Source organism: Eschrichtius robustus, chromosome 11 (assembly GCF_028021215.1).
Source record: "Eschrichtius robustus isolate mEscRob2 chromosome 11, mEscRob2.pri, whole genome shotgun sequence".
NCBI lineage: Eukaryota > Metazoa > Chordata > Mammalia > Artiodactyla > Eschrichtiidae > Eschrichtius > Eschrichtius robustus.
This window is the reverse complement of record NC_090834.1, coordinates 101,475,348-101,494,983: the sequence shown is the minus strand read 5'-3', so window position 1 is coordinate 101,494,983 and position 19,636 is coordinate 101,475,348. Positions and strand designations below refer to the sequence as shown.

The window sequence follows — 19,636 nt, the reverse complement described above, 5'->3', positions numbered from 1 at the left end:
TCAGTGTACATTTTTGAGTTTTTAGTTCTTCAGAGACCTGGCTTTAGAGTAGTTAAAACTATGAGGAACGTGCGTTCCTTATTTGTGCTGGACCTGAGTTAGTGTTCAGGATAAGGTGCATCTCTTGACCATCAGCCTCATCAGCTTGAAGGCTTATCTTCTTTACCAAGTGCTTAAGGTATCATGCCTGTTGTGGACGCTCACTACCAAGAAGGAAATTAAATCTTCCAAACTGACTTTCTGATAAAGACTGAAAATCCCTGGGTTTCGCTATTCATCTTGAAGCAGTGAATGGGGAAACAAAAAATTCTCTCAAAGAAGTGAGTATTCCATGGTTTGGATAAAAAGAAAATTTAATATTTGGTGGAAAGACTTAAGATGAATTTGGCTTTTGGGAATATAAACTCACCACCCCAAGTACTCCAAAGAGAATGGTCTTTGGTGTTTAGTCCAGCTTTTCAGGACACCAAACAGCTAATTTTTTGACCTTTTTCACCTGAATTTGTTCTTTATTTTTTAATAATATAGAGGTAACACAATGTCCAGGAAGAATTCTAGAGTCATAGATGCTAGAAATGGAAATGGCATAGAGATCATTCCCCTTATTTGCAGAAGAGGCTATGTGTCCTATTCAGGTTCACGTGCTGAATAGTGGCAGGTGTAGCATGCTACCCTCACCACACACACTTACCTGGAATGTCCATAAATATCTACCATCATTTCCTGCAAGTTCCAATATAACTTTAGAACTGTTTCAGACATGAAATTAAAGCAATATTTTCACCAACCACTTCAGCTCACAGTGATCCTTCCTTCTTCTGAAATCCTGTGGCATGTTTTGTCTTGGACCAAGGAATTACTACTTTGACATGTAGAGGTTTTTTTTTTTTTTCTTTCTAAGTCCTGTCTCCCCAACCAGGTGTAAATTCCTAAAAATAATAACTGACATTATTAGTTGACATTTAATAAGCAATTGCCTTGTGAAAAATGGATCCTATAGATATTTTCGCAAATTATAATAATAAAATAAAAAGACATGAACATTATTTTAAGTACTGTTTTGTACTCTGCCATTTCAAGTTCCACATCTTAATTATTATATCTTCAAAATGTGGTATTTTTTGTCTTGTTTATAGAGGGAACTGAGTTGATTATAAGCATGATATGAAACTAGGATTTTTCTTATGGATATTCATACACCTTGTGCTTCTTACTGTAATTTTAAACAGCTTGAAATCTTCTTCCTCAATTAATGAGTCAGAAAAATAATATTTACCTAAAGATTGTGCCTAAATAAAAATGCTAAGCATTTGACATTTTACACATTTTATTAATAAAATAGATGTTACCTGTTAAAATTTATGTCTTGAATATGTTTCTAAATATTGTAAAATTAGGGGAAATAATTTTATTATTTGGATTGAGTATATTCATACATTTATAAAAATTATAAGTAGAAATCACCTAGAGATGAAGTCAGATGAGCTTATGGCAGATACTTATTTTTTTATATGGTTTCCATAAAAAATTGCTATGCAGTATTTGACAGATAAATTAATCTCAAAGGAAGGACATCTCAGTCCCTCCCAAGGCATTATATTCCATTATTCAAACTATATGATTGGTGAAATTTTCTTCACACTATTTAACCTCAATCTTAAATCCTCTGTTCTTGCTTGTGCCACTTCTATCTTCAGAATGATCAAAGAGTAAACAAATCCAATCTCTATTTGCAAGACAGTCCTCTATAAACATAAATATAATTGTCATGTGTTATAACATTATCTTCTTCATGCTAAATGACCCCTCTGGCATTTGTATACATTTCCTTTTCTAATCCTTTTATAAGGGGAATAGATTAATATACCCAGATATGAATGTTGTTTTCATAACATCTGAATGGTACTATTCATTCCATCAGGGCAGGAACTGAAAGGGCTTTATCCCTGTTCTGTTTAGCTTATCCCAAATGTCTATTATCAGGATCTAAATTTTCATTTGTGTCTTACAATATCACTGGTAACTGTATTCCTAGGTGGTGTTCTTATCTGATCATGCAATAAAGATGAAATACGAAGACTGAATCTCATTTCAAATACAGTTTTAGAACCCAAAGGAGCTTTAGATATTATAGTTAGACTTTTGATGGCAGAGGGTGCTGAATCCAAAAAGATCAAGTATGAATTCTCCAAGTTTACATGGGATCTGTGCATAACTGACAGGGTCTACTACCCAGAAATACTGTCAACCAGTCTAACACTATTTCCATGACTGCCTCCTATACAGATTTTTTTTTAAATCTGTAATTAGTTTAAACGACTATTTTATATGTGCTGATTGATTTTTTTTTAAAAAATACAATATATTTTTTATTTCTTATAAAGGTTACAAATAACCAATGGAAGATCAGAATCAGACAGCAGTGACCAAATTTCTTTTCTTGGGCCTCACAGATCATCTCTATCAGCAGATTTTCCTCTTTGTCATTCTCCTCTTTGTCTATCTTGCCACAGTGGGGGTTAACTGGGGATGATATGGATAGATCCCAGACTCCACATACCTATGTACATTTTTCTTAGCCACTTGTCTTTGTAGACATGTGTTCTTCTACTTCCATTGCCCCCAAGATGCTGTGTGATATCTTTGCAGAGAAAAAGGGCATCTCTTTGATGGGTTGTGCCGCACAGAGGTAGTTCCTTGGTTTTTTGTGGCAACTGAATGTTTCCTCCTGGCTTCTATGGCTTATAATCGGTATATGGCCATCTGTAAGCCCTTGTTGTACACACTCATTATGTCCCAGAGGGTCTGTGTGCAGCTGGTTATAGGCCCTTAAGCTGTGGCTTTTATAAGCACCATGACCCATACCGCATTGACGTTCTGCTTACCCTTCCGTGGTCCAAATATTATCAATCACTTTTTCTGTGATATTTCACCACTGCTTTCCCTAGCATGTGCAGACACCTGGACCAATAAGTTGGTGCTTTTCATCTTGGCTGGAGCAATAGGAGTACTCAGTGGCTTGATCATCACAGTCTCCTATGTTTGCATCCTGGTGGCCATCCTGAGGATCCAGACGGCTGATGGGAGGAGGAAGGCTTTTTTTACTTGTTCTTCTCACCTGGCAGCTGTCTCCATCCTATATGGGACTCTTTTCTTCATTTATGTCCGACCTAGCTCAAGTTCCTCCCTACTCATTAATAAAGTGATTTCTCTCTTTTACACCGTGGTGACCCCCAAGTTGAACCCCCTCATCTACAGCTTGAGGAACAAGGAGGTGAAAAATGCATTCAGTAGGAAGTTTGAAAGGAAAAAAAAATTTTTTTAAGGTAGATAAGATGGATTTCTAATTGTGGTGCACCACAGATGTTGATTCAATTATGTGTGGTAAAAAGAATGCCGGGCTGAGAATTAGAAAGTCTTTAATTCCTGAGTCTGCCAATTCTGAGGTCACTTATATACTGGAAATATTTTTATATTGTTTTTTCTTCAGTCTTCTCCTTTGCAAAATGATGGGGAATATAAAAATTTTACATATATATTGAAGGTAAAAATGTAATATATGCCATAAGAAAATCCAGGAGAACATTTATGCGTTCATTTTTTTTAACATCTTTATTGGAGTATAATTGCTTTACAGTGGTGTGTTAGTTTCTGCTTTATAGCAAAGTGAATCAGCTAGACATATACATATATCCCCATATCTTTTCCCTCTTGCGCCACCTTCCCATCCTCCCTATCCCACCCCTCTAGGTGGTCACAAAGCACCAAGCTGATCTCCCTGTGCTATGCAGCTGCTTCCCACTAGCTCTCTATTTTACATTTTGTAGTGTATATATGTCCATGTCACTCTCTCACTTCATCCCAGCTTACCCTTCCCCATCCCCGTGTCCTCAAGTCCATTCTCTACGTCTGCATCTTTATTCTTGTCCTACCCCTAGGTTCTTCAGAACCTTTTTTTTTTTTTAGATTCCATATATATGTGTTAGCATACGGTATTTGTTTTTCTCTTTCTGACTTACTTCACTCTGTATGACAGACTCTAGGTCCATCCTCCTCACTACAAATAACTCAAGTTCGTTTCTTTTTATGGCTGAGTAATATTCCATTGTATATATGTGCCACATCTTCTTTATCCATTCATCTGTCGATGGACACTTAGGTTGCTTCCACGTCCTGGCTATTGTAAACAGAGCTGCAATGAACGTTGTGGTACATGACTCTTTTTGAATTATGGTTTACTCAGGGTACATGCCCAGTAGTGGGATTGCTGGGTCGTATGGTAGTTCTATTTTTAGTTTTTAAGGAACCTCCATACTGTTCTCCATCGTGACTGTATCAATTTACATCCCCACCAACAGTGCAGAGGGTTCCCTTTTCTCCACATCTCCTCCAGCATTTATTGTTTGTAGGCTTTTTGATGATGGCCATTCTAACTGGTGTGAGGTGATACCTCATTGTAGTTTTGATTTGCATTTCTCTAATGATTAGTGATGTTGAGCATTCTTTCATGTGTTTGTTGGCCATCTGTATATCTTCTTTGGAGAAATGTCTGTTTAGTCTTCTGCCCATTTTTGGATTGGGTTTTTTTTTTTTGATATTGAGCTGCATGAGCTGCTTGTAAATTTTGGAGATTAATGCTTTGTCAGTTGCTTCATTTGCAAATATTTTCTCCATTCTGAAGGTTGTCTTTTCATCCTGTTTGTGGTTTCCTTTGCTGTGCAAAAGCTTAAGTTTCATTAGGTCCCAGTTGTTTATTTTTGTTTTTATTTCCATTTCTCTAGGAGGTGGGTCAAAAAGGATCTTGCTGTGAATTAGGTCATAGAGTGTTCTGCGTATGTTTTCCTCTAAGAGTTTTATAGTGTCTGGCCTTACATTTAGGTTTTTAATCCATTTTGAGTTTATTTTTGTGTATGGTGTAAGGGAGTGTTCTAATTTCATTCTTTTACATCATTTATGCATTCTTATATGTGGGAAGGCATTTTATTCCTGCCCAGAAAAGCAAATGTTATAAGGGAAAGATCAACAGAGTTCATTAATAAAGGTTTCATAGACCTTGTTAAAAGCTGAACAATGGAAAGTGAGAGAACAATTGTAGAACAAGTGACTCATGATGAGTTAATGTCCCAGTAAGAACATATATATATATTTCCCAACATTTATATATATTATATACTTTTTCTACATATATATATTTCTCTACTGTGTTTCATATATATATATTAACAAATGAATAGGCAATGACACAATTGGTAATGTAAATGGCCAAAAATACAAATATATATAAAACTTGCTCAACCACTCAATTGCTCAAGTAAATTAAATGAAAATGACAATGCAATCCTTTTTTCCATCTATCAGATTGGTGAACATTAAGCTGATTACATGCACTGCCGGTAAGGTCACCATTTGAATATGGATAGCAATTCTATACTTAGTTCCTGTAGCTAAGTGTGAATAGCTACATTTTCAGAAAGTAATTTGATGATTTCTTTTAAACTGCATATGATCTTTGACCTAGCTATCTTACATTTGTAGATCTACGCTATAGAAATATAAATACCAGACACAAATATTGAGGCATCATTTGTAGGGAGATAAAAGGAGACAACCTGAATTTGTATCATTCAGGTTGAAACAAGAAACAAGTATTCTTTCTATGAAATGTTGTGCAGCTAATTATAAAAAGAATGATTTAGATATTCATGCTTTGGTTTGGAGGAAACTCCCTGATACAATCCTAGTTGGGTGGAAAAAAATCAAGTCAAAGTATAACCTGCAGAACTGATTACACTTAGTCAAAAAAATGTGGGTGTAAAATGTACCTAATGTGTAAGATATATTGATATGTGCATATATACAAAATCATGGTGAGAAGTGTGGAAGGTCACAGACCAAACTGTTAACATTGGTTACTTCAGCGGCATGATACTGGAAGTAGGAGGGCGGGCTGGTGTTTCATACTCATCTAGGTTGAACTTGTTTTATAATAAATATGTTTAATTTTGTAATTAAGATTCACACTTGAAAAGCTGCAATCTGTGTCAAAACTGAATTAATGAATTTATCAGTAAATATGCAAATTGAGGGCAATGGGCTCAATACCTTCTCTTAAGGCTGCTTCTATATTCTAATGTTCTCCATTTCATGAAACACTTCTAAACATTTGTGACTGAAATCTTTGTCAAAAACTAAAAAATATGGAAAGATTCTCAGCAACTCTATGCTTCAGTCTCTCACTTTTCCCCTCTAAAGATCTGCGTTTTCCCTCTAGCCCCATATTCTATAATTTTTATACATAGTGGTACGTTTTCTCCATATTAAAAACTTTGAAGTGATAGCAAAGTACTAAGTTCAAAGTGACACAATGCAAATATGATGAAATTTGAAAAGTATACTAAATATTATTTTAAACATATCCATATAAAACTAACATCATTAATTGTCAGTCATAAAACTTTCCAACACCATTTTACTAAGAATTGTTAAAACTTGGAGTTAGGTGTGACAAAGGGAAATGTATTTTTCCTATTTTTATCAGTTTCTTTCCCAGTCAAATTTTGCCCTAAGATGCCTCTATTCTGTGTCTTTGTTATATAACATGTCTCAAATCACGTCACCTTTAAAGATTGTCTTTCCTAGTATGTCACCTGAAGTATTTTCTGTCTTTTTAATTGTTTCTTAAACATTTTTTTTTTTCTTAAACATTTATGATGCAATATCTGTTGAAAGGGGATTGGGAAAAGAATAGCAGGAATCAAGTGATAATTATAAATTTCCTCAGTGTCTCTGTGTCCCTTCCCCAAGTATATGCAAATATATTCAAAACCAGCTGTCCTCTTCAGCTCTATTTATTGCTGTTCTGATATCTTAATGTGTGTTCTGTCTAGAATACTCTTAGTACCGTATTTACATGGATAACTCTACTTGTTTTTCATGTACAAGCAAAGTGTGGCTTTCTTTCAGAGAATAACCCTAACTCTTCAATCTCATTTGAGCCGCTCTGTATTTTTCTCTTACAGCATCATATTCTTTTCCTTCAGACTTTATAAGTATAACATGGTGCTCATTAAGGTAGTTTTTATTTTGTTTTGCTTTGTTTTTATTAGTGAGAAATGTTTGCAGCTGATTCTTCATATTAGGCAGTGACAGAAATTCACTTGGAGGTGCATTTTACACCCTGTTATTCTGTAAGTGGTTGTCCTTATTCTGTAGGAAAAAAAGGGTGATTTCCAATATCAGGAGCAGGGAAATTCTATGTCAATTAAGGCCCGCACACACTGAAATCCCCCGATTTGTGGTATTGGTGCCTGGGAGGAGATCATCAATTTTCATAAGGTATGGTTTCTCAAGAGAACTCAGATGTAATCCTTACCTTTGTTTCTCTGTAGGTGAGGTGTTTTTTGCCTCTGGCTTCTTTCAGGAATTTTTCTTTATCACTGATTTTCATAGTCTGAAAATTTTATATTTATGTATAGTTGTTTGTTTGTTTGGGGAATTTATCCTGCTTGGTGTTCTCTGAGCTTCCTGGATCTGTGGTTTTGTGTCTAAGATTAATGGGGAAATTCTCAGTCATTTTGTTTCAAACATTTCCTCTGTTCCTTTCTCTTTCTTCTTTGGATATTCCCATCATGCATGTTATACCCTTTGTAGTTATCCCAGAGTCCTTAGATATTCTGTTCTTTGTTCTTCACTCTTCATTCTCTTTGGTTTTCAGTTTTTGAAGTTTCTCTTGCTATATTCTCAAGCACACTGATTCTTTCCTCAGCCACATCCAGTCTACAAATAAGCCCATCAAAGGCGTTTTTATTTTTGTTACAGTGTTTTTTACCTCTAGCATTTTAATCATAGCTGACTTAAATTCCTGGTCGTATAATTCCTACATCCCTGCAATATCTGGTTCTGATGTGTGCTCTATCTCTTCCAATTGTGTTTTTGCCTTTTTGTATACTTTTAATTTGTTCTTGATAGTCAGACATGATGTGCTGGGTAAAAGGAACAGCTGTAAATAGGTCTCTAGTACTGTGGTGTGAAGTGTGCGTGGAGGGGAAGTGTTCTATGTCCTATGATTAGGTCTCTTCTTTAGAGAAATTATGCCTCTGGATTGTGAACTTCACAATTGTTTCTCAGGGTCCCCCCCCCACCCCCATAAGTTGGGATAGGATGGCTAGAGTGGGCTGAAGTTGGGTATTTCGCTTCCCACAGGTCAGTTGGGCTCTGATAATACCCCAGCCGCTTAGGCTTTGGTCAACTAGTTTCTCCTAGAAGTACAGAGTGCTGTGGTGTATTTGAAGATGGTACCTCTTCACCTCCCCCTGCTGGAAGCATAGGGGGATTTTGCCCAGATACTTACTGTGAGAACCTGGTTGATCTCCTGGAGGTAAATCTCACATATTGTCCATGGTTCTGATAAATGGAATATTGCCTGCCATATCAATAGTCAGAGGATGTCACAGTCATCAGTGATTGCAGCCACCACAGGAAGGTGAGCTGGTGAGCCCCGACGGAATTTAGGAAGGAAAAAGAACACCTGCCATCTGGCAGCCATCAGACTGCAGCCACTCCCTCTGGTGAGTCCTGAGGAAACTCAGGATATAAAAACACAGGATACTGGCCCCAGACAGCTGAGATACATATCAAAGGAATGATTTCAGTGAGCCCAGACTCTTGCATCTTCCCATACATAGAAAAACAGTAAATTCCTTAACTTGAGATATCTATTTTTCTCTTATTAACAGTAACCTTTGTTCTTACTACCTGCCCTTTGTTGCAAAACTCCTATACATCCTAGCTCCTCCCTCGCCCCCTTGGAGCAGTTTTCTCAGGGTTACTTGAGATGCTGCCTCCTGGGCTTGAAGTCCTAAAAATTCCCTCTGAATAAAACATAACTCTCAACTTTTAGGTTGTGAATATACCTTTTTTAGTCTACAGTTCCCACAGTGATTTCCTCTTGTGAGTCTGCTCTGGTCAGCTGTGACTCCTTGCATTCACCTGTTGGTCTCTCCAGTCTTGGGGGCAATGGTTTACTCTGTGTCCTCTCCTCTCTTAAGGATCCAAGAAGTGTTGTTGATTTTTTCAGTCTTTTCAGTTTTAGGGCAGAATGGTGACTTCCAAGCTCCTCACATGCAGACCTAGAAACCAAAAGTGCCCTCATGGTTTTTGTAATAATATTCCTTCTGCCTGAGATCACTCCTCCTCCAATTGGAAGTACAATATTGTTAAGCACCTGGTCCTCCTGATATTTAGGGCAATTACTCTTTGTAGGGTACCATGATATCTGCTCATAAAAAAAAGGGAGGAAAGAAGGAAGGAAGGAAGGGGGAAAGGAGGGAAGGAAAGAAGAAAAGAAAACTCAAATAGCTAATCACACTGAAAGGGAATATGAAACATTTTATGATTAACTCATGACTATTCCCAAAGGACCTTCTATTAAAAAAGGACAATTATATTCTTGTGGAATTTTAGAAATATGTGATAGAGTAGTAAAGGAGAATTTTTTGAAAAGAAAGTCAGTGCTTCCTGGTACTTTCTGATGAAGCCAGTAAGGGGAAAGAGATAGTTTTGAGCACTCAGGGAAATAATGACACTTGCTCTCAATTGCCTCTACTTTGTTCTCTTTTATAGTCAACTTTGTTAAAAATTGGATCTTTCTTCTGAGAGATATTTAACTGATATAGTCTTCTGAATGGATACAGCAAATATATCTTATATATTTTTAATATATGTAAACTTTGTATGTGTCTACATATACACACACATACTGTACACACACACACAAACACACACAATACAGCAAATATATAACGGAGCAAACATTATACTAGCTTAGGGGGAGGTCCTGAAATGATGAAATGATCAGTTTAAATAGGTATTACAATACTAAATTTTAAGATAAAAGTGAGAGGGTTGCAATAAAAAGGCATGTGTAATTATGCAAAAAGAAATACGGGTGGGATCCTGGTTTTACAGCATATGCAATAGTTGACTCAAAATAGATTAAAGACTTAAATGTGAGACCTTAAACTGTAAAAACTAGAAGAAATCATAGGGGGAAAGATCCTTGACGTTGGCGTTGGCAATGATTTTTTGAATGTGGTACAAAAGCCCAGAAAAAAAAAAGCAAAAATAAACAAGTGGACTATATCAAATTAAAATGCTTCTGCACAGCAAAGAAAACAATCGTCATAATGAAAAGACAAATTGTGCATTGGGAAAAATATTTGCAAACCATAGATCTGATAAGGAGTTAATATCCGAAATATGCAAGGAACTCAAACATCTCAGTAGTAAAAAACCAAACAACCTTATTTGAAAAATGGGCAAAGGACTTGAATAGACATTTTTTCCAAGGAAGACCTACAAAGGACTAATAGGTATATAAAAATATGCTCAACATCACTAGTCATCAGGAAAATGCAAATTAAAACCACAGTGAGATATCATCTCACACCTGTTGGGATGACTATTATCAAAAAGACAAAAGATAACAAGTGTAGTCAAGGATGTGGAGAAAAGCAAACCCTTGTACATTTTTGATGGGAATGTAAATTTTTACAGACATTATGGAAAAGAGTTTGGAGGTTCCACTAAAAATAAAACTACCATATGATACAGCAATCCCACTTCTACATATATATCCAAAGAAAATGAAATCAGTACCTTGAATAATCTGAATGTCCACTGATGGATGAATGCATAACGAAACTGTGATATATCTATGTCTATGTCTATGTCTGTCTATGTCTATGTCTATATGTCTGTGTCTGTCTATGTCTATATCTATATCTATATCTATATCTATATCTATATCATCTATCTATATCTATCTATTCACTTTAAAAATGAAGGAGATCCTGCATTTGGCAACAACATGAATGAATCTGGAGGATATTATCCTAAGTGAATAAGCCAGACATAGAAAGACAAATACTGCGTGATCTCACTTAAATGTGAAGTCTAAAATAGTCAAATTCATAGAAATAGAGAGTAGAACAGTGGTTATCAGGGACAGGGAGGTATGGGAAATAGGGAGATATTGGTCAAATGGTGCGAAGTTTCAATTACGTGGGATGAACAAGCTCAAGAAATCTAATGTACAGCATGGTGACCACAGTTAATAATTACTTTATGTTATACTGGAAACTTGCTAAGAGAGTAAATCTCAGGTGCTCTCACCGCACACAAAAAATGATAATGATGTGAGAAGATGGATGTATTAATTAGCTTGGTTGTATTAATTATTTCACTATGTGTATATGAAACATCATGTCGTACTTCTTAAATATATACAATTAAAAAATAAAATTTGAAAAAAGCATGTGGAATTTTACTTTCTCCCTTTATAGCATGAAAAATACAAGTAATTTGCTGTCTACATTTGGCAATAACTAGACCGTTTATTGTTTGGTTTATGCATTTATATTAAAAATAATATATGTTCATGGTAAATAAGATTCCAATAAGATATGCAAGTGAGTACACAGTAAGAAATGATCATCCCAGCCCAGATCTCCAGCTTCGCTCTCTAACATGGATCAGTATTAATAGTTCCTGGGTTTCCTTCTGGAGGATTTTTATCCATTTACAAGAATGTATATATGAGTATATCTTTCTACTCTCAGGCAAATGGGAAGATATTGTACACACTTATGAGCATTTCTTTTTTTCTAATTTAAAAAATAGCTCAGAGATAAATATGTTTCAGTATTTTAATTAACTAACTAACTCAACATATATTTATCAAGTGCTACTGTGCTAGGTGCTATATGGGGTCTATGCTAGGGCAGGGACATAATACACTGGTGAGCAAAAATAGTGTCCTTGGGGGTTTGTGGTTTAGGGAAGAGACAAGGAAATATATAACTGCAAATATATGTACACTGTTCAGCATAACAAGGCCTGCAAAGTTGGTGTTCTTGGTCATGGACACTTGGAAGGGTATGGATTTTCTAAGTAATTAGAGCAGCAGAGACTGGCTAATGGAAGATGCTTCTTGTTGAGCACATGTGTGGATACTTTAAACACGGTATTATTTTTATACACCACAAGGTGGCAGAACTTCTCCAAGAAAAGCGTCTTTCCTTGCTTTGCTGGAGTTGGAATGTATTTTTTGACTGTACACATATGGACATAAATAATTATATAGAAAAATAAACATTTAAAATATATCATTCATAAACAATGTCATTAATTGTATTTAATACATTTATAAATAAAGGAAAATAATTCTTTTTTATTTCTGTTACGTAGGTTACATTAATGCATGCCTGTTACTAAGAAGAGTCAAAATCCCTAAAGTATATAGAAGAAAAATGAAAGCTCCCTTCAACCTTCCCCTTTATGTTTAGCCTGCTTCAAACTCAAATTTATTTTTTTTTAAGATTAATTTTAGTTTCATGGCAAAATGTTTTGGAGAGTACAGAAGATAACTCCTTTGAACAGATTTTTTTTCCCTTTACATTTGCCCACAAAGATACAATATTAAAATATTTTGCTTGCTGTTACATTTCCATGATTAAGTTATCTTTCCTGAAGGTAGGGACTACATGTTTGTTTGCTTTTGATTTTTAACAATTGCAATGCCTATTTGTCTCACCTCTCATATATCTCTCACAGTCTTGTCAGAGCACCACTGGGTAGAAAGTTATGAAAAATTAGATAGGAATTTCACATTACCAGAAAAGCTGCAGTTTCTGAGATTTTATGCCGTCTCCTCCCAAGGATATGAAGAGCACCTCAGTGTTCAAAATAGAGAAGTTAAACAACAACAATATTAATATTAATTCTAAATTTATATATTATATATTTTAAACAAGGTTCTGAATGCTTTACGTGTATTAACTTATTTTACAAATTATTCATAGAATCTTAAACACAGTTGCTGTGCATTTACAGTTTTTAAAAACAATTTTATTTCTTAGAGAAATGTTACATTTTATACATTTTTATTTTAGTTGTGTGATGTTTAGGAAAGTTCTCCACTGCTCTAGGCAGGTTTTATCTCTTTGAATTGTTTGAGGTTTGAATGAGATAATATCCATAAAATGTTCAACCCTGTGCCTGGCATTTAGCAAGCACTTAGAATTTTAAAATATTCCTTCTATTAAGTATTGAAATTTAGGGACAGGTGTGGAGGGAACCCTGAGTTATTGGTGTTAGTAGTGCTTAGTACAAAGTACACCTGGTTGGGGATTACCTGGTACAAAGTGCAGTGAGTGATTGAGACAGTTTATGCGGGAAAGTAGGGAATGCCAAATGTTTTAGGTTAATTCTTGAATTGTGTGGCATGAGTAGAAGCATGCAAGGTGCAGTAGCTTGCAAGAGCATTGCAGGCACAAGGAACAGCATATTCAGATCCAAGGAGAGGCTTTCCCAGGTAATAACATGGAGTTCTAAGGGTCTGCCCCATAGAGAGCATGGTGCTGGTGAGTAGCAGAAGATGTGGCTGGAAGGGGAGGCTGTAATTTATGAGCCTTTTTATGTCATGTAGAGGAGCTTGACCCATTATCTTGTCAAGTTCCCATATTGGTCCGAGGTTGTCTAGAGGGGCTGGTGATTTACAGTAGGGTCACAAGCAGTAACATTTTTCTTTAATTTAGGTTCTATTTATAGAAGTGCAAATGACTCAGCCTTAATCTGTCCAGTCTTTTTTTATTTTGTAAAGGTAAAAAAAAATATTTTAATGCAAAAGACACTGTAAACAAAGTCAGAGGCAAACAGCAGACTGACAAAACATATACTGTGAGATATTATCTGTCACAGTTATAAAATAGAAGGTTTTTTATAATTGTCTACTTAGTAACACAAAAGAAAGAACTCGGTAGAAATTTTGGGCATTTTATATGCTATACTACAGAAGAATAAATACAAATAGCCAATAAATATATGACTACTTATACAGCAGAAACTAACACAACAATGTAAAGCAATTATACTCCAATAAAGATGTTGAAAAAAAAAAAGGCTGTCCAGTCTTTTTGTGGGGGAACTACCCTATTATGTAAGAGTCTCTCATAAATTGAAGAACACAGTCACTGAATATGATCTTGTTCCTTTATTCTATCCTTCCAAAAAATGGCCTCTGGCCCCTGTGTATGACATAGTTGCACTAAGCAGCTTTGTCCTCTTGCATTCCCTGAGTGGTCCTTAGCAATCCTAGGTGCTCTGATGTTTTCTGCCCTTGCTTTACCTTAGTTCCCCCTCCATTCTTTGCTTCAAGATTGGGCATGCTTGGATGAGCACTGGGGATGTTGTTTAGATGGAGGAAGTGCTCTCCTGTCCCACCTGTAGTGGTGAAAGACTCTCTCTAAGTCACAGTATAGGAGTGACTTGTAGGTTTTATAGGGACTCTAAGACACAGCACTTTGCCTGACAAAGTATTGTTTCCTCCTTTTCTTTCCAGGACTCAGATATGAATACTTGAGTACATCAAAAGGCAATCTTTTTAAATTGACAAACAAAAAATTTTATATATTTAAGATGTACAATATGATGTTTTGATATACATATACATTGGGAAATGATTATCACTATTAAACTAATTAACACATTCATTACTTCACATAGTTACCATATTTTTGTGAGTGATAAGAGGTCTTGAGATTTACTCTCTCAGCAAATTTCAAGTATACGATACACTATTATTTACTATAATCACCATGCTGTATATTGGATCTCCAGAACTTCTCAATCTTAAAACTGGGGAAGTGAAAGTAAATGTAGTTCCATTTTTTTATTTTTTATATTTTATTACAAACTGTTATTGAAATTATGAAAGCAATCTCCAGCAAGATTTTATTTTCTTTTATTTGGAGTGTCTACAGGGAGAGTGCCTAATTTAAATCCCCAGTTCTGCCTCTTACCATCTGGATATTTTGTGTAACTGATTTAAACTTCCTAAACCAAAACTTCCTCACCTAAAAACTAGAGATAATAAAACGGGATTTCAAGTGAGGAATAAATGAGATTAGGAGTGCTTATTACTGTGCCTCCCTCAAGTTAGGGCTTAATGAATATAAGTTATGTGGTAGCGAATCAGGGGAATAAAAGGCAGAATGTGCTAATAAATTTTATAAAGGAGAACAGATTTTTAAAAAAAAATTCTCTCTCTAATAAACTTTATTTTGAGGAAAATGACAGTATTATAACTCATTCATTCATGACTTAATTTTTTTCATACTTCCAAGTCTTTGCATATACGGTTTTCTTTGGAAGAAATGTTCTTTGCCTCAGCTAGGTTCTGGCCAGGAAACAGAAATCCCAGCAATTATTTTTACAGAGAAAATTTAAATGTAAAAATTGCTAACTGGTTGTTGAAGAATTGAAAAGACCAAAAGGAAAAATTTGAGTATAAAAGAAGTAGCAACTTTAGGGAGCAGCTATAACATTTAGGGTTGGGGCAAAAAAAGGAAAAGGTTGAAATTATTAAAATTTATAGATCCTGAAAAGCTAAACTCAGACCTCAGAGAAAGTGTTGCTCTTCAGCAAAGTTCAGAGACCCACACCTATCATGTGGTGTTGAGACCCACATATTTGAGGCTTGTGTCTTTGAGGTGCTGTAATAAGGCTGGTTCAACCAATGTTGGAAAAGCTGCCAGCTGGAATCAAACACGAAACCACTGGAATACAATTGCTATATTTAGGTGAAGAAGCATTTCTAAGGTGACACTGATAGGGACCGGAAGTGAAAACAGAAAGGAGCAAGTCTTTTACCCTCTTCCAGCTCACCAGCCTCCTTCACCTTTTGTGGTTAAAATCAAGCAGGAGACCAGTTGGCAAGGAAGAAATGCACTGTCCCAGGCAAAGCATCCTAAAGCAGAGTATAAGAGTGGGTTTGAAGCTGAGAAGCCGTAGCTTAATAACTGATCCAATTTTACTATATTTCAGCACAGAGTAATATTTCTTCCATTGTACAAACTTTGTCAGACTATTATACAATTTCCTTATTTCCCCTAATATATCAAATGCACACTTCTTTTTCCTCTCCCTGTACCTTCTACATAAATCTATGATTGCATCTCTTACATATTTTATTGCACTTATTTGATGACAGATGCTTCTTTCCCCTATTATACTATTCTTTCCTTGAGGAAAGGGCCTATACCTTTTCTATCATTTGTTCCCATTGACCGGCATATTCCCTAATACTTGTATGTTCCTGCAAGATGTTGAGGATGTTATAGCAGTTGAGAGAATATGTTTTGGAGTTGGGAAGAGCTGGATTTGAATCTTGTTTATTTCTGCACGTCACTAGCTCTATGATATAGCACAGTTGATGCATAATCATTTCTATTCTTCAGTTACTGCAGCTGAAAATATTCCTGTGGCTCTTCTAGTAATTCTATCAATTTATCTCTGATGATTGCAGACTTTCTCTTAACTGCAACTCTCCAGGATTCTATTATTCTCATTCAAATCCAGAGAAATGGATAAAGAAGATGTGGTACATATATATATAATGAAATATCACTGTCATAAAAAAAGAAACCTCATCAGCCTATTAGTCACAGAGATTTTTTGATGATCTTCTCACTAATGCGTTTCCTTTTGCTGTGCTAAAGGAATGTCCTTTGGACTCTTTCAAGGGATACGTTTAGACCAGTGGTTCTCAGAGTGCCATCTAGGGAATTTGGGGGGGGTTCTTGACAATTACATGGGGGTCTGTAAGCTCAATATTTCCATAATAGCCCAAGATATTATAGATATTGGCTTTATATTTCATATTGAAATTAAAAATAATACTTCTGTTTGTTATACTATCAGAGAAGAGTATCATAATTATCTGAAGATTATTTAAATATTCTTGCCTTTTCTAACTGCATATGTGTTTAAGGCTATGTGCATATGTGTTTTCTTCATGTGGTACAACCAAAACAACATATCTCAATATAGTTAACCCTTGAACAGCAAGTGTTTGAACTGCATGAGTCCACTTACACATGGATTTGTTTTTCAACAGTAAATAGTACATTATGACCCCCTGTTGTTTGAATCTACAGATGGGAAACCGTGAGTACAAAGGAACCATGCATATGGGGGCTGACTATAAATTATATGTGGATTTTAGACTCCATGGAGGGTTGGTGTCCCTAACACCCGCATTGTTCAAGGGCCAACTGTATGCTGAATTCAGAACAAATGTTGTAAGAATTCAGCTGTCTTGTTAAAGCCAGAAATTTATAAAAAATTCAAAAACATAAAAATCTGCTCACTACATATCTTTTGTTAGGGAAAAGTAGTTATATGTATTTATTAATCTATTTTTATGTTGACATGTATGGGTGTATTATTATTAATCTATTTTTTATGTTAACATGTAATGGGTTTATTATTTACTTTAAAAGAATTAATAAAGCCTTTAACATTTCTTATTTTTTACACCTGAAATGGTAAATATTGATAGATATAACCCACATAAACAAAATCTCTTTGGGGTCCCCAATAATTTTTGAGTGTAAAGGGTTGCTAAGATCAAAAGATTTGAGAACCACAGTTTTAGTTCATGGTTGAATAAGTTGCACCTAATTGATCTACACCAGCATTCCTGTCTCCCCAAGCTTTAGACTCCTTACTTTACAGTATGTAAAGGCTCGTCTTGTGTCTCTGTTGTACTGATTGTGGACCCCTGTTGCTGTTATTTCATGGTTTATCCATCTTTGTTCAACTTCCCTGATATACCTTCCTGGCAAGCTTCCCAGACCTTACTATGAAAAATAGCACAGTCTCACTACTTCTCAGGTGTATACATGTATCCTTCCAGCACCTTCCTTGTACTCTCCATCTGGGTTCTGTTTGGACATAACTCTGTCTTGGATCTGGAGGCAAAGAGAGATGTTGTATAGTCGTTATCATTATTATTGTCATTATCGTTATGGACTGCAAATAATTCTTGAGCATCTATTGTGTGCTGACTATTCTGCTGGCTATTCCTTTCTGCCGAATTCTCTTTTATCACAAATGCATGATGAAACTCACAAAGCCAAAGGGTCTTACAGATTAATTGGACCAATTACATTCATGATGAATGATCTCTCCCTACTTCATTCCAGAAACATAACTGAGCATTATAATTGGTCACTTGGCACCAGGATAGCACGTGAAGATCTTTGCTTTTAGCAACGTATCCCAAAGGGATGCTCTGGCTTATATTTTCTCCCAGTATTGTTACCTTTGGAAATAGGACTCCTGTGGAGTGAATAGAAGGCACTTTTTATTCTAAGGTAATGTGAGAAAATCTGGACTTGAGTTGAAATTCAAATGAAGTAACTGTTTATTTTCACAAGGCAAGTATTATGTTTAATTAGTCAGGTGAAAAAGGTCAGTAAATCACTGTATGGGCAAAAACAAAAACTTCTTAATATAACCAAAGCATAACATAATTCTACTTCATGAAATATAATAAGGTTTTCTTTCCTAAAATTATATTTGATGAAGGAAGCTGAAATGTCTCCAGATGTGTTTCCTTCCATTCTTATTCTCCTTTTCAGTGAAACAGACAATTAGATAGGTACTTGATTCATGTTTTCATTCTCATAAACCCTCTGTAGTAGTGTGTAGCTCTGTGTGGTCCACTGTTGCCCCTCCTTTTATCTTTCAGCAAACTTATCTGTCCTTAGAGTTGGTCAGAGTATAGAGATATTAATATGGGTCAATATTTTCATGACTTTGAAATATTTCTTTTTCTATGTTACGAAGTACATGGGAGAGAAGCTCTTTAAGAGAAAGAGTACAATTTTATCTCTCTCTCTATCTATCTTTCTATCCATCTATCCATTCATCCATCTATCTCTATCTCTATATCTGTTTATATATTTATTTATATTTATATCTATTTCCATATATAATATATCTATCTGTATTTATAGTTCTATATATATTTCACTTTTCTTTCTTAGCATCTAAGATTTATATATAAAATGTAGATATAGATAAATATATTTTATATATAAATATAGATATATCTTCAGGATCATACTGTACTATTATAATTAATATATAATTCAAGAAATATCTAATTAAAGTATCACAAAAATTATCTGATTAAAATATCAAACTGAATGACACAGATGGCAGGTACGTTAAGCCTGGAGAGGACTGGGAGATCGCGAAGAGATCAGCTTCTTTTGGATGACCACTCCCAGAAACATCTACCTCTTAGAAAGGTCTCCTGGGATGGAAGATGTTTGAAAGATGAGGAAGAGAGATGTTTTGTGGGAGGAAGGTTTCTGAGTGTCCCTCTAACAAGGCATGCAGCCAACTTTAAGTCTATGAATGAATGACAAGTAAAGGTAGCTCAGAAAAGCTCTTTTTTGTGTGTGTCTACATATATAGGACTATTATTCAATATATTATATTATGCATTATATTTTACTCATTCTCTTTACAAGGACTTGGGAGAAGTGATTTCAAAGTTACTATCAAGAATGGTAATGTTGTGTCCAATCTTTTGGTTGATTTACTTGTCTTTCGAATGCTAATTGTATATATGGGCTGCTAGAAAGTTTTGAGTCAAATTTGTGGTCTGCACAGAGCAGTGGGTAGGACCTGTTGATGTGCAGCAGGTTTTATCTTTGCCTCCATACCATGTCCAGGGCTTGTTTTTTTTTACATTTTCTCAATTTATGCTATTTACCTGTATCCT

The 19,636-nt window shown here is 35.3% G+C and overlaps 1 pseudogene; it reads left to right on the top strand.

Annotated features, from left to right (window-relative positions):
- Positions 1-2,398: 2,398 nt before the first annotated feature.
- Positions 2,399-3,325, top strand: LOC137772271 (olfactory receptor 5G3-like; annotated as a pseudogene).
- The last annotated feature ends 16,311 nt before the right edge of the window (positions 3,326-19,636 follow it).